At 41.9% G+C, this 14999-nt stretch overlaps 1 protein-coding gene across 5 annotated transcripts in view; it reads left to right on the forward strand.

The window, feature by feature from the left end:
* Positions 1 to 14999, forward strand: part of SORCS1 (sortilin related VPS10 domain containing receptor 1) — a 505175-nt gene that overhangs the window by 168182 nt on the left and 321994 nt on the right. The gene's annotated exons all lie outside the window — the stretch shown is intronic.

The raw sequence follows: 14999 nt of genomic DNA on the forward strand, positions 1-14999 counted from the left end.
TTTGGCCGTAATAGAAACATATGATATTAAAGAAGCCCAGGTTAAGAAACAAATTCCGTTCAGAGAGCGTGGGAAGGCTTCATGGAGGAGATGACACTGGAAGGAAGGCCAGGGCCCTAAACATTCACAGTGGTTCAGGGAATAGCAAGGAGGTCATACTGCAGGATTGCAAAGATACAACTAGAAAATAGACATGTACTACCTAGAAAGGACCTGGATGTCTTATTGAAGAACAGGGAGCTAAGCCTGCAGAGGCCTGAGAACCTGGAATGTTTCTCAGCAGGAGAGCAACGTTCAGATTCCACCTAGACTGCAGATTCCAGGGTGTCAGAAATTACATTCCCTGTATCTCTTTTCTCCCACAGGGCCTATCAGCTCTGCCTTGAACATAGTAAACATTTAATAGATATCTCTGTTCATTGATTAATTTTTTCCTGAGGGTGAAGTGTTTCTGGCTGGCTAGTAGCCAACATTTTGAGTTTTTTCTGGGTCTGATAAAATGCTGACATCAAGATAGTTTAAAAAAGAAAGAAAGAAAGAAAGAAACAGGAAATATAGCTCAGGTGATGGGTAGAGTCAAATTCATGACATTTGTCAATGACTGTCACCTTCAGTCTAGTAGCCAGAAGTGTTGGTTTCAGCTTTCGGCTAAATTTTGGCAAAGTTGAAACTATCTGGAAGAAACCAGAGGGGTTCCCTTGAACTATGTAAAACAGGGCTGGGACTTTCTGGTTCCCTAAACTCCTTGAGGGTGGTGTGCTATTACTATTGTTACTCACACCAGAGGGATAATTCAGAAGCTTTCTCAGGCCGCTGATAGGATGAACGGACTTTGCTCTTCCTACAGATGTGTAAAAACCAAGCTCTTGGACTTCTCTCCGTCTGTACTAATTGCCAGAAGTTGCCAGGAGTGAGGAGGCTGGCAGGCTTTCCTGCTTGAGCGGCAGACTTCAGGTTATATTGGTGGCATTGGAACTTAAAACAGGAGAGAAATTTTGAATTTGTAATCTGATGTAGGTCAGCCACGGGGTAGCTGTTCTGTTTCCTTCTCTGGCAAAACACAGGGTTCTATTTTCATCTGGAGAACTTTGTCAAGTCAGAGCAATAGAGCAGTTCCACCTTGGACTTGCTTGTAAGAAGAGAACGAAGGTCCTTCTCCCTACTGACCTGGACCAGTTTTCCCTACTGTGGTCCCGGTGCACATGGGTTTGGTAATCAGCCAGGCTGGTGAATATGAGCGGCAGCAACTTCGCCTTGGAGACTCAACCTACTTTCAGTTTCTGGCATGAAGGGCCGTCTTTGCCAGGGTGGGGCACAGAATCGGGGGTCACTGAAGTTGGTCTTGCATCCCCGTGGACCCCTGTTTAAGCTTCCCTTGCAGCCCTTCTCTCCTTCTCTTCTCCACCGATCAGTCTAGTCTCCCCCTAAAAGTCTCGTGCATGTCACGCTTGCATTCCTCTGCTCCCACGCAGATTTCTGTAGCAGATGGTCTTTCCTTTTTCTAGCCCTTTGGCTAAACCAGGGCCTGGATACAGTGACTCCACCCTATAAAATCTTTCCATGTCCCCTGCGAGGTGAGCTCCCTGAACCTTTTATATCGCTCTCTATCATAATACTCACCACATTACATGTTATCTGAAGCCCCCGAAGACCAGTCCAGGAGCCTATAACTCATTGTTTTATGTCAAGGGAATGTCCCCAACATTAAGGCTCTGTGCATGGCCCACAGTCATTGCAACCATAAAATAAAAAATAGTAACTATGTTGTAATAGCAAGTTACTCTGTGCTGGTCATAAAGGGTCAGACACAGTAGCAGAAGTAGGTGCTCATTTAACCCTGGTACATAAAGGAAAAGGTACGTTGCTGACTCCCTCTCCAACCTAACCTCCTCCAGACCCAAACAAATCACCACTGGGCAAGAACATCACCTTCATCTTTACTGCACCTGCCTCCCTGCCAGGCACTGCCATTCAGTAATTCTGCCGAGTGGTGTCTTTCCTCGTGACAGAGTGCTAAACAGTGATTTATTGCTTGAATACACATTGCTTTCATGGAAGTGATTTGTTTAAAACAACAGTAAAGCGCTAAATAAATTATTCATTCCATGCTAATTCTTCACTTTTATGTGCTGTAGTAAGCGTCAAAATAAGCAGCCTGTGGGGCATTTTATTTTTGCAACATTAATCTTGGACAGTTTAAAGGAAAAAAAAAATAGGTGGAAACCTATAGAGGAGGTTCCGTTTTCAAGAAAATAGATTTCTTTTCTTCTACCGCCTGCACTACCAGCAGAGAGTTCTAGCAGACTCGCTGGTTTCCTGCGACCCCAGTGGCCCAGTAAGTCACTTACTGAAGCTGCCCAACTGTGCACAAGGACCCCTTTGCACACTTGTTCCGACCCCCTTGCATGCTTGTTCCACTCTGGGAACAATGTGGCTCCTTTTCTTTGCAGAGAGTTTTTCACGATGCCCCAGTCCCTGTCATAGGGCCAGGAAGCCAGTGGGTTCTTTTCTGGGAGATTTGCATTTTCTGGGCAGACAGAGTGTTGGGCTTCTAAATTTCACTGGTGCCTTGATTTAGGATTAAAGGATTATAAAGTGTGAGAAGCAGCAGGGATATACTTAGCCATTTTTGCAAATGATTTCCCAGATGGAGTAGAGATATCATTTGTCCCTAGCCTTCCTTAACCTTCTTTACTGGAAGCCCCATTCCCTGTGTTTGAGTTAAGAACATTAGAGAGACTTTCCATGTTTGAAGTCTTTCATTAGCAAAGCAGCAGGTAGATGGGACATTTTATTGCTCTGTTCTGAGCACGAACCCTCCATGTTTTATGCCCAGCGATGGGTAGGCTGGGGCATGTGCTCTCTGTCTCTGGAATCCACGTAGGTCTCGGTGAGCGTGATAGAGAGATCATCCCTCAGCTCATTCTTCAAGGCTCCAGTTCCAGATCAGAAGCCAAGAAGATCTAAGCTTAGCTATGTACATCTCGAGCGCCATCCACTTGCCATTTCCCATAGGAGAACAACAGAAATCATCTCCCTTGTCTTAAATGGCAGAGCATTCATAAAGCCCCTCGCTTGTTGTAAGAGCTTGGAAGGGTCCCCACCTATATCTGGATAGGGATTATGAACTTTCCCTTCATTCCTATAGAGCTTAGTTGCGGAAGCATTTGATTCAAACCTGTCAACTCTATGAGTCCTACAGCTGTAATGTGTAAGGAGGGCAGGCATCTTTTTCCTGCATCCCTGTTACACTTAGCAGAACAAATATGAGCTGTAGTCAGTGCTTAGAAAAGAGCTGAGTGGATAGATGATAGATGGGTGGATGCATCGATAACTTGAACAGACAGACATGCAGGCAGAGCCTAGCATCCTGCCGATTGACAGCAAGAAGTATAAAGTGAAACACTTGAAAGCTTTTGTCTTTTCTTCCCCAGAGAGACCATGTAACGTAGCATGGCCAGTAAGCACCTGAGTTTGGGTTCAGACTGTACCCAGGTACACATCTCAGCTAGCTCAAGTACGTACTAGCTGATCTTAGGCAAATCACCTAAACTCTAATCTATGGTCAAGAAGAAAGAAAGAATAATAAGAACTATTGACTTTGTAGGGTAGTTGAAAGGTATATGTATTATGTTATTCAAAATGCTTATTATGACCCAGTTAGAAAAGGGAATTCCCTTATAATTTTATCAATCCCATTTAATAAGAAAAGGAAAAGAGGTTAAAGAAATTAATTTAGGTCATAAGATACACGAAAATTGGCCCTGTAACTAGAGTCCTGCCTTCTTAGCTTCTAGCTTTAGGCACCCACCCTAACGTTATACATATCCTATTTAACTTTGCCTCCATTATACACAGGGGAAGATTTTGAGGGTCCCATAGGAAATAAGTGAATGACCTGGAATACAGACCTTCATTCCAAATGTGCACCCTAAAGTAGTTGCAGTGACTCAGAGCTGTCCCTTCCTAGATAAAAGAAACTCTCAGAATGGGAGGTGGATCTCCGCAGTGTCTTGGCCAACCTTCAGAATCCCACAGAACTGTGCATGAAAGCTAACACTCTTGAATGAAAGGACAGAAAAATCAATAAGCCTTTGGATTGGATCATAGACATGTTTTACAACTACTCAGCTCTCACAAAAGAGATACACAGCATTGACTTACGTGTACCCTTTAATCCTTTAATTAGCCTGAGTTTTCAAGAGGAAATCCAAACTATTGGCAATATCATTCCTAAAATTGCAATTTGATAAAATGGCTGTGTTGTTGCATTGAAGTTGCTGACGGTATTATGATCTGACTCAACTCTAAAGACTAGTTACAATAATTACTCGTGTAACTGAAACACGTTGTTAATGGCTGGAAAAGCCCATCATCAATATAACCACAGACAGTCAGTTAGACCTTCAAAAAGCATTGAAGTTCCTTAGGTCAATGGGAGCATATTATGTCTAAGTTCGCACGGAGTTGTTGGAGTATAGGGGGCATTGGCACAATGCTGGTTTGAGTATGAATGTCAGCAGCCAAATCATTTCTGGCCTATAGGTCATATTTTGGAATTTAAACTTTATTTTAAGATCAATGGCAGGCCACAGACATGATGTAAAGAGTGAGAAAAGTGGACTAGATTTCTGTTCTTAAAAATACTGCAGTGGCAGCAGTGCAGTGGGGGACTTGAGGGTAGATGCAGGAACAGACATCAGAAGCAGTACAGTCTTCCATGTGAGTGGACAGAGCCCATACCAGGCTGAGGTCAGGTGAGATGGGAGAGGTATATGAAACTTAGGGATTGGTCCTAGTCAGAGAGCAGAAGGAGAAGAGAGAGCCAAGGACGCCCAGAGTTCTTAGTGTGAGCAGTTGACAATAGCATTTACTGAGAGTGGAAACACTAAAGGTAGAATAGGTCAAGGTCCTCGGCATTGAATGGTGTTATAACAGGAACACCCGAGCAAACGTTTAGCATCACTATGGAGAAGACTAGAAGCCTGACGAGGTCCATGGACGTTTTTAGAGTCACAGTGCGTTGGCAGGAGAGTGTGGGCTCAAGTCCTCATCTCCTGATTCATAGCTTAGAATGGCTAAAATGAATAGTTTCATCGAAAAGGTTTAATGACCATCTAATGGGGAATCCTATCCAAAGGCGAATTTACAGTGAAGCTAATGAAGCTTAACAGGCGGAGCCTTTATGGGCACTGGCTCCTGTGAATGCTGGGAGTTTGGTTTCTGGTGGAAAGGAGGGGAGCCAGGGTGCAATCAGAAAGCATGTCTATTTATTTATTCACGTCTGTAAACCACCTGAAGCTTTCTCAGAAGAAAAGAATGGGAATATTTAAGGCATTAGTAATTTCTTGTGATCTGATTTCTTGTTCTAGTAAATATTCCCTTCTATACCTCATTTTATTTACTACTTTGTATTATTTTTCTTGAAGAGAAGCCGTGGATTGTATAACTTTCATCCCCATAAAAGCTTAAGTTTGCACCCAATTCTACCTGTTGCATTCCTCGAGGTACCTCTCCCAATTCTTCCTTCTCAGATCCAGCCCAGGCCAGTCCTTCCGTCTGAGCCTTGGAGCTCCTGCTTCAGGTACCAAATCAACACATGGTAAAGTAAGATTATTCTTTGCTCTCAGATATTCCTTAGTCAAGAACTGGTTCTTCTAAAAGTATCACCTATACTATTTGTGAAATGAGGTGGTTGGAGTTAGATAATCTTTCTAGTCCCTTCCAATTTTGTCTTAAGTTTCTTTTAAAAGAATAACAAAAATGCTAATTTTTTATACCCACCCACCAGGCTTGCCCTTGTAAAGAATTAGAACTAAAATCATTTAGATTTAATTAGAACAAGAAGCATTTTGGTTCTGTGTCTAAAAAGGAATGTGTACAAGAATCACTTAACTTCTCTGGGATTTTTTTCCCCCAACAGAAATCTTTGTTGTTTGTTAAAACATACTTGGGACTTGAAGATGTTGTTTAAATGCCAGTGTCAAGTCAGACTTTTTAAGGGTTGAATTTCCTTTTAGGTAAATTGTATCCCACCTCACCTTAGCACTCAGACCAGGTAAACCAAAAACTTGCTAATAGAGAAGTCACTTTTTATTGTTGATTGACTATTATTACTTAAGGGTATCAATTTTTTTTTTCCTTCTTGACCTACCTTAAGACTTTCCCATAGAAAAAGAATAGATTTGAAATTAGCTTATTGACTACTTCTGGCACTTTAGTCTTGCTGTTTTTGTTTTTTTTGTGCTTTATAAAAACGCAGTGGAAAAATAAAGCTTCTGTTCTTTTCCTTTTCTATTCTGGTTTCTTGTTGAGGTTCATGTTCTGACACTGGGATCACCATAAAATGAATATCTTTATGCATTAGCTTCCTGTAAACATCTTGTGTTAACCTTGAGGAATAATACTTTCTAGAATGGAGTCGACCTCTTTAAACCCGTGAATAACAGCGTAGATACCAAGATGGGGAAGTGGAAACGGAAAGACTCGCTTCATTTCTTGGTATTGGAGCTAAATATAAAGGAACACAGGAACAGAAGGGCCCCTCATCATTAGCACACAGTTGGCTGCTTAATGGCGTGTTCGCTTTGTGTGGGTGCTCACGTAGCGAGAGTCTTAATATTTAGCTAGTGTCTGTAACTCACACGGATGTGGATTTGAGAACTTGGGGGCCCGTCTTTTGCAGATCATCACAGCAGGGAAGCTGGAAGGGAATATTTGTATGCCTCACATCTCTTCCATCTCTCAGACTTGGGTTTTATCTCTCTTAAATTTAAGACTAGGATACATATTTTCTCTTGGTAGACTTTAAGATAAAAGATAATGAAAGATTTTTTGAATTGTTTTACAACTCTAAATTGAGAATTCTGTGCATTGTCCTTGTTTTTGTAACTGTATATGAGGTGACCTAATTTTTTGTATAAATTTATGGGTACAAGTGCCATTATTTTACATGTATCGATTGCATAGTCAGGTGACCTAATTTGAATAGGAAAGAACTTGGAGGTGGACGGATATAATCTTTTTTTCCATTTAAGCACTTTGAAGAGGGATGAGAACAGGGTATATAGTTTGTTTCTTTAACTATAAAATGAAAACAATGGATTTGGACAGGCTATTTATTCTACATGGCTTCCTTGAGCTGTACGTCTGCAAATTGAATTCTTTCCCTGCCTCCCCGGCCCCAGTTACCTCCGTGTCTTGAAGTTTTGGCTTTGAATTTGCAGGTCTGTTTCATTTTGCTATTTTACTATCCATATGTAGAGAGATCTTGCCTTGAATATGCATTTTCCTCACATTTTGTGTAATTATCTCATCTTGGTACTCTTTTGGGATTACATTGGTATAGCTATTTGGTTTTTTTCCGAATTTAGCACCTCCTTTTTTCTTCTTGTTTCATGCTAAAGATCAAAATAGAGTATCATTTAGGGCAGAACAACGTACCAACAGGAGGAAGAACATGACACGGTCCAGATCTAATATATAGGGATATATGTTTAGGAAATCATCTTCTTTTTTATTTATTCAAAAGAAGAGGAGCAAGAAAGAGCTGGAGGAGGAGGAGGCAGAGGCGAAACCTGACATGTTCTCAGTCTGTCTGGTTTGGTACTTACTGTGAGCTTAGTAGATTTTGGATAGAGGACATTTTTTTTTTACATCCCTTCCCTTAACTGAGGGCCTAGAAGAACCTGTTGAAGATCAAAGATTGTGTTTTCAAGATTGCATCAAAAGGCAACTTAGCTCTGATGAATCTGACAAGCTTGGATTTGTTTGCTAAACATAAAGACCTGGCTCCAGGACTAGGCTCTAGCTTAGTCAGTACTATTACAAGCGTGTTTTGCTTGTTCCTAATAGGAAAGCCCTCGATTTTCACCTGCCAAAGGCATAAAAGATGTTTTTCTTTTTGTTTTTCACATGGCAGCTGCTTGGACAGGAAGGGGCTTACAACCCAAGTATGGACTTTACAAATGACCACTGGCTCTGTGGGGAAACAAAGTCAGAAGAAGGATTTAGCAAATTTATTAAAAATGTTTCCTCTTTCCACAAGGGCTGCTCTGTCTGCCACCGTCAGCTCAGCGTCTCCTATTGATCCAGTTATCTGTGCATCCCTATCCCTGCCTCCATCCCTGCTGGGTGTCTCGTCTCTTAGGCTCCCAGGGGAGGTGCATTGGCTGTTTAGCTCACTATATTTGAGTGCCATGCAGAGGATATTACATAAATAATCATTACATTAAATTAGGTGTGAGCTGCTACAAAACATGAAGGCTTTTGGGGCATTAAGTACTTTGTAGAAACAAAAATCTGCGACCTGCTTTCCGGATCACGCGTATCCCAAACTGAGCTCACTGTTTCTACTGAGTTTTCATTTCTCCAACTGTGTTTGTATATGCTGTATAACTCCCGTCATGCATGGCTCTGTGTGTGTGTACGCACAGCCAATGAACATTTCAGTTCCCCTTTGGGGCACTGTAATCCAGTTTAGCCATTATTGATTTCCTTCCTCTTTGATGACTCAAAAGGAGTGTAATTACACATTCACTTAAATCTTCCTAAAATGATGATACTGTAAAACAGTCTGTTGAAGTCTTTAGTTAGGTGTGTGCGTATTCACTGTCAAAACCCCCAATCTGAGATCAGCCAAGTCCTGAAGTTAAGTTAAATGGAGAGATTAACTCCTAAGGAGGATTTCACCAGGGGTTCAAACATTTTTTTTTTTGAAATAAAATAAAATGAGAACTGACCCCCCAAATACTACTGACTTAAGGTCATTAAAGAGTTAAAACTGAATCCTATTATAAGGAGAACATATTCCAGAGATGTCTGGGTGAAGACAAGTGGTAGGAAAGGGTTTGTGACTAGCACCATGTCTGACAGATAACAGGTCTTTAATAAATGCTTTGGAAATGAACAAAGAGTGAGGGCACCTCAGTGGTTCTGCCTTGCCTTGAGCAACAGTCGTGCCCAGATTAAATAGTATCCCATGGAGGAAAATTTAGCACATGATCAGGATTCTGTCTGTGATATGAGTTAGACTTGCCCACTACTTCCCAGACCAGCTACCCTGTGCCTCAGTGTCCTCACCAGATAACTGGGGATAATAACCTGAAATGCCCTTAATTATATTTTTATGGAACATATAGTATCCATTCTATAAATGCTAAATGTTATTATAAGAGAAATTGGTTCAATAATCAAGGGCCTTACGGGGTCACAGGGTGGACCCCTAGGTTGTTACTCTGCAGTCTGCAGTCACTCCCCATTTTTTCCTTTGTTGGCAAATGTCCAATACGGAAGCATGTGCTCCTGGTTTCCCAGCTTGCACTGCGCCAGGGTGTGGCCATGTGGCTGAATCCTGGTCAGTGAGGGTAAAGGGTGTTTGCTGGGAGACTTTTGGAAAAAGAGTTTGCTTCCTAAGTGAAAGTCAGGCCGTGTGCCACAAATGCCCTTCCATCTCTGCTGAGTGCAGCTGTGTCTGCAGGTGATGAAATGGCCTGGCCACACTGCAGAGGTAAGTGGTCCTCAGTGCTGACACTGTCAGAGAAGACGTGTGGACACTGCTTGGGTCTTTGATGACATTTTTAAGGTAGATCAGTCCTGGAACTGCATAAAATCTAGACTTCCCACTCCATGACATCATCTCCTTGTTGTTGGCTCACTTTTGCATTCTGTTTCTCACTGCTAAAGGCATAGTGATGGAACTCGTGGGTAAAGTGGGACTCAACATCTGCTCTCCTTTTGATTCTAAAGTTGTTTTACTTTCCAGCAAAGCTCTCTGCTGCCTAATATTTAAGATCCTCCACAATAGAGCCAACCCCTAATTCTGCAGTCTGATATTCTGTCATCCCTACTCTTCATACTCCCAGCTTTAGGGAAACCAGAGAATAGGCTTCCTCTTAATTCTCTCTGAACTTTCTCACCTTGGCTCCCTTCTGTTAGAATATCATCTCTATAAACCTTCCTGTCTCTATCGGAATCACACAGATCTGAGGTTTGTTTTGAATTTCTCCTCTTCTGAGACCTCATTCTTTATTACACTTCTCTTTATTTGCCCTTTGAAAGATATAAAAACATTCCTCCTGCCTTGGATCTTTTTCTTCCTTATTTTATAAGGGTCTGTGTACAGGTCCTTCACCAGACTGAGAGCTTCGAGGAGCTGGGGCCAGATCTTATTCCTCTTTTGTATTCTCACACATTTTTGTATACACACACACACACACACACACACACATGGCTATATATAAAAGTCAGTTATATATATATATATAGATAGATATAGATATATATGACTTTTAACAAATCTTAAAAAATGTTTATGAAATTAAATTTGCAAAATTTTAAAGCTGAAAACTGTTTTCCCTGAACACAGCTCTCATTTTCTTGGAATTACAAAAGTTTTTAGTCTTGGATTTATGACCCCACTATGTTTGAAGAGATCCGTGATAATATTAACATTGTCTTCATGGCTTCATGCCCATAGATTGTATCAGATCAGATTCTTAAAGGATTCATGGCTCCTTGAAATAATTAGAATCTTTGTTTCAGTTTGAAAGATGGATAAATACTTTCTGAGCCAAAGACACAATCTGGAACGTGCATATTTCAAGCAAAACCCCTGTCCAGAGTTTATTTCCTTTCCCTAACATTAGAGTGCAAAGAGAACACCCAAAACCCAAATAAATTTCTGGCCGTGAACAGCCCTCTCTTTAGTCCCTATTACAGACTATTCTGAATCTCTTCAGGCCCCATATAATTCTCGGCCTTCGTATTTGCTTCCATCAACATCTGTGAATACATCCAACCAAGTGCTTTTAGCACGTTGCTGCAATAAGCATGGAGTTGGTGGTTTGAACTTGGTCAATAAAGAAACACCAAGGTCTTCTGGACCTTGCCCACCTTATGGCTTCCTTGACATGGATGTTTTCTTGTTCACCTGTGCCAGACTTCAGCCCACCCTTGACAAGAGCAATTATGAACATTAACTTGGCTGAGTTCTGTGCAGTCTCCATGGTGTGTCACAGTGACAGAGATGCCTGCCCGAGCCAGTCCTTTCTTTTGTATCTGAGAAGAATACAAAAGAAATCATGTTGACTTATAGATTAGGACCCTGTCACTGTCTGTATGATTCAGGGTTTAGAACTAGCGACGATCAGGAATGAGAGACTTCAGGATCTTGTCGCTGAAATTGCTTGTTGTTAAGGAGACTAAGCCCGCATTTTTGTTTCCTTTAATATTAGGAACCATTGCCACAGTTGAACACAGAGAGAAAGATTAACAATTGAAAAATGTGGTGATATGTCCACGTTTTTTTTTTCCCCTGAGATGAAGATGAGAGAAGTTGAAAAGGAGTCGCCAGGTAGCTGGGCCAAATGCGTAGCACCGACTCTCAAACCTCTTCTTGTGGGGGTACATTCTTTAATTTAGTGAAGAAAAAGGGAAATACTTTCCTTTTTTTTTTTTTTTTTTTTTTTTTTTTAGGAACACAAATGGAAAATCACTGCCTCTTAGAAAGTGTTTAATAAATGTTGGTTCTCTCCAGTCTGGTACTTAGTACAGAAGTTTTTAAAGTATGTTATATAGAATTGGGTCACCAGGAAGGGGCTTTAGGGGGCTTCATAAATGTTTAGGATTTCATTTATGAATTTATTTTGTGTTAATAATCAAAATGCTATCATATTCAAAGGTGTTACATGACTAATAATAGTAGTATAATAGGGACTGCCTGTGTACTAACTCATATTTCCACCAAGTTCATTGATTTTAATGCACACCTGGAAATAAGATTTGCCTTGCCATGTGGCTACAACAGAACACCTTTTTCCTGGTTTTTGCTAATTAACATTAGAATACTGTTATTAGTGATCCACAAACCAGGTGTTTATTTTGACAGATGTTTCTGTTTTATAACCCAGGGCAGAAAGAGCTTAGGGCTGGAAGAAAGGAGGAGTGAATTGGCATTTTCTCTCTCTGGTGTCTTGGTGATGGCTTCTCACTCAGCCTGTACAGAGGAGGGGGAGGGGCCGGAGGCAATGGGATTGTTCAGGAGGAGATTTGGAAGACTGCCTGTAATGGGGTGATAGCTGGGAAGCCTCGGCTATGAAAACTTGGTTCAGTGCTAGGGGAGGACGGCTTTGCCCACTCCCTTGGAGACCCTCCCTCATACACTGACCTGGCACTGTTTCTGGAACCTTCCTACCCTCCAAGGAATGGATGATGTGAAAACAGCAGCTTAGTGAGTGGGTGCTGGCACTCTCACTGTAAGTGTGGGCTTCCTTCCACTGCTTCAAGAAGAAGCCACAGCAAAAGAATAGATGTGACATGTCCCAGAGCAGCTCCTAGACTGGTTGGGGGTCCTTGACGCGTGTCAGTATGGAAAATTCCCCGAACAACTGGATGTTGAGGTCCTGCTCCAGTGTTGGTGGAGCTTATAAATATCTAGATTGTAGTTATTTACAGATAACATCTCAGATTTATACAGGGACCGTAACAAGATATTACCATATGGTAACCACTTATTGTTTTGAGTCAAGGATATTTTGGCACTATACAATGAAAACAGGGTATAAAAATAAATGGGATGCTGATGGATATTCCTTTTTGGGTGAGTGTATGGCCATCAAAATTGGCTTGCTCTCATTGATTCAATTTGTAATTAAATGCTGTACACTTGAACTCATAGAAGTCATATATGAAATTATTTGCTGAATAAAATATATATTATTTATCTATTATTTAGATATAGCATTCTGCTTATTAAGTAGTTCTGATTTTTCTTAAGTTTGAAAAATACACATAAACAGTAGGCAAAAAAAAAACCCCAAAACAGAATAGGCAGAGGATTGCATTTTCTTTTTTTTTGCATTTTCTCGTTGAAATGAAATGATTTACATTTAAATATAATTATTTTCGCTGTGGCTCCTTTAACAGGTGCTGATTCTGTGGAACAGCATTGCTAATTTACCATAACAGAAAAACAAATGACAGACGTCGTGTAAGGATGCGTGGTTATCTGGGGGCCAGGTGGTCAAAAGGCAGCTAGGTAGTCAAGGAAGGAAGGAAGGAAGGGAAGAGAGATCGCAAAGAGGCGATTGAAAACAGAACCACAAGTTAGTGGTGGTTTCTTCTTTCCTGCTCTTGTTCTGAAAACAGAAAGACGAAATAGATGGATTCAAGCAAATACACTTTGAAATGCTATGACGGACTCCTCTTCTGGTGCGGTCCTAATAAACTGGCACTTCAGTTTTCCCAGCCTGGTAAGCAGAGGTGGGAGGCGAGCAGATTTTACCTCCTTGCCGCCTGCCTTGGGAATTGCTTAAACAACTTCCCTGTGCCTGTGCCTGTGCCGGTGCCGGTGCCTGTGCCGGTGGCTCCACACCGTTACATGCTGGGTTAAAGGGTTCCTTCTCTGGGGCGCCTCTGAATTCCCTCGTCAGATGAATGGGAGCCACGGCCCGCGACCAGCTGAACTTCATTATTTAGTTTACTGCCGCCGTATTGTATCAAGAGAGCAACTACCTAGAAATGCTTTATGCTCACACCCCCGTTTTCTTGGTGGGGGATTTATAGGCCCACTCGGCAAAGTTGTACCGAGGTGGAGCGGCAACATCGTTCGTGTCTTCTAACAAACAGCCACCCTGCTGCCACTGATCAGCGTTCCTGGGCTGGTGGTGATTGAAATTTAGCACTTAGAGCGACTTAATTGGCACATGGATCTGTTAAGCATATGCCCCCACCACAGGCGTGCCATCTGATGTGCCCATGGAGGGCCCCACACCTCACATATGCTCACGTTTTGCTAAAGAAGCAAGTTTTGAACAGATCCTGGAAGGAAGCCCTGCTGTGGTTTAGGAGAGGGGAGGCCCTAGGGTAGAGGTCCTCAGGGCTCCCTGCCTGTCTTTAGGTTACCATAGTTCTTTAGTTTCTTGAACTCGGAATAAATCTAAGGTCAGGGAGTTCCAGTTTGTTTGCTGTGAAAAAAAAAAAAAAAAGAAAACATGAGGACTATGTTCCCTGATGCTTGTGCTTTCAGTAAATCAAGCGCTGGGCTAGCGGGGTGGAACTTGGAGGGATTTGGCACTCCTCAGCAGATGGCTGCCTCAGAATTGAAGGTTAGAATGTTCTGCGCTCACTGTGGCCAGAACTGATCTCTGAGCCTTCAGAGAAAATCCTGGACATCGATGTCGACATTTTTCTGCTGAGTTGGAAACAGCAGGGCTGGGCCAGGTTCAAGTTATGAGCACCAGGAGGAAAATAGGAGGCTCCATAAACAACGGAGCAAACCCGTTATGTTCTTTCTTTGTATAAGAAGAGCAAGCAAAGGTTGGCAAATCAGTGGACAGAACACACGGCTTTGTTGAGTCTTCCCAGGTGTCCTTGATCTCATGTACTTCAAGTAACCAGGTGGACCCTGGCCATTGCTGCAGGCACCCAGAGAAGCTGTCTGCTCAAGCTGCTGGGACAGGCATGAGCATCCCTGGGACGGAGCAGGTGTAGGTGCTGTTCTAAGCGGATCACTGATTCCCAGACAGGCTCTGTGTTCTCTTCTGGCATCAGACAAAATCCTAGGTTCCTAATACATTATGCTGAAAGAATGAATTAAGTAGTTATGGTTCCTCTGAGTGAGGCTGAAAATAGCGATATGTTGAATTTTAGGGAAGTATTTGCTGTGAGGCTAGGAAGCTTAAATTTCAGTGGCCTGCAATCCAACAGGTTTCTTCCTGGGACTTGTTTCTACTTTTAAGTTTTATCTTTTTTTTTTTTTTTATTGAATGGTAACTATGTACATTAATGCACTTCTGGGGTACCGTGTGTTTCACACACATTCCAAAACACTTCCATCAAACTGGTTAACGTAGCCTTTGTGTCATTTTCTTAGTTATTATTTTAAAACGTTCACATTCTGCTCTTAGAAAGATTCACTTGTACCCTTGTAAGATAGACTTCAGAAGTGATCCCTCCAATCCCCCCTCCACCCATTCCCCCCTCCCCTCTCCCTCCCCCCT

This window comes from Otolemur garnettii, unplaced genomic scaffold (assembly GCF_000181295.1).
Source record: "Otolemur garnettii isolate 467f Iridium unplaced genomic scaffold, OtoGar3 scaffold00021, whole genome shotgun sequence".
Taxonomy (NCBI): domain Eukaryota; kingdom Metazoa; phylum Chordata; class Mammalia; order Primates; family Galagidae; genus Otolemur; species Otolemur garnettii.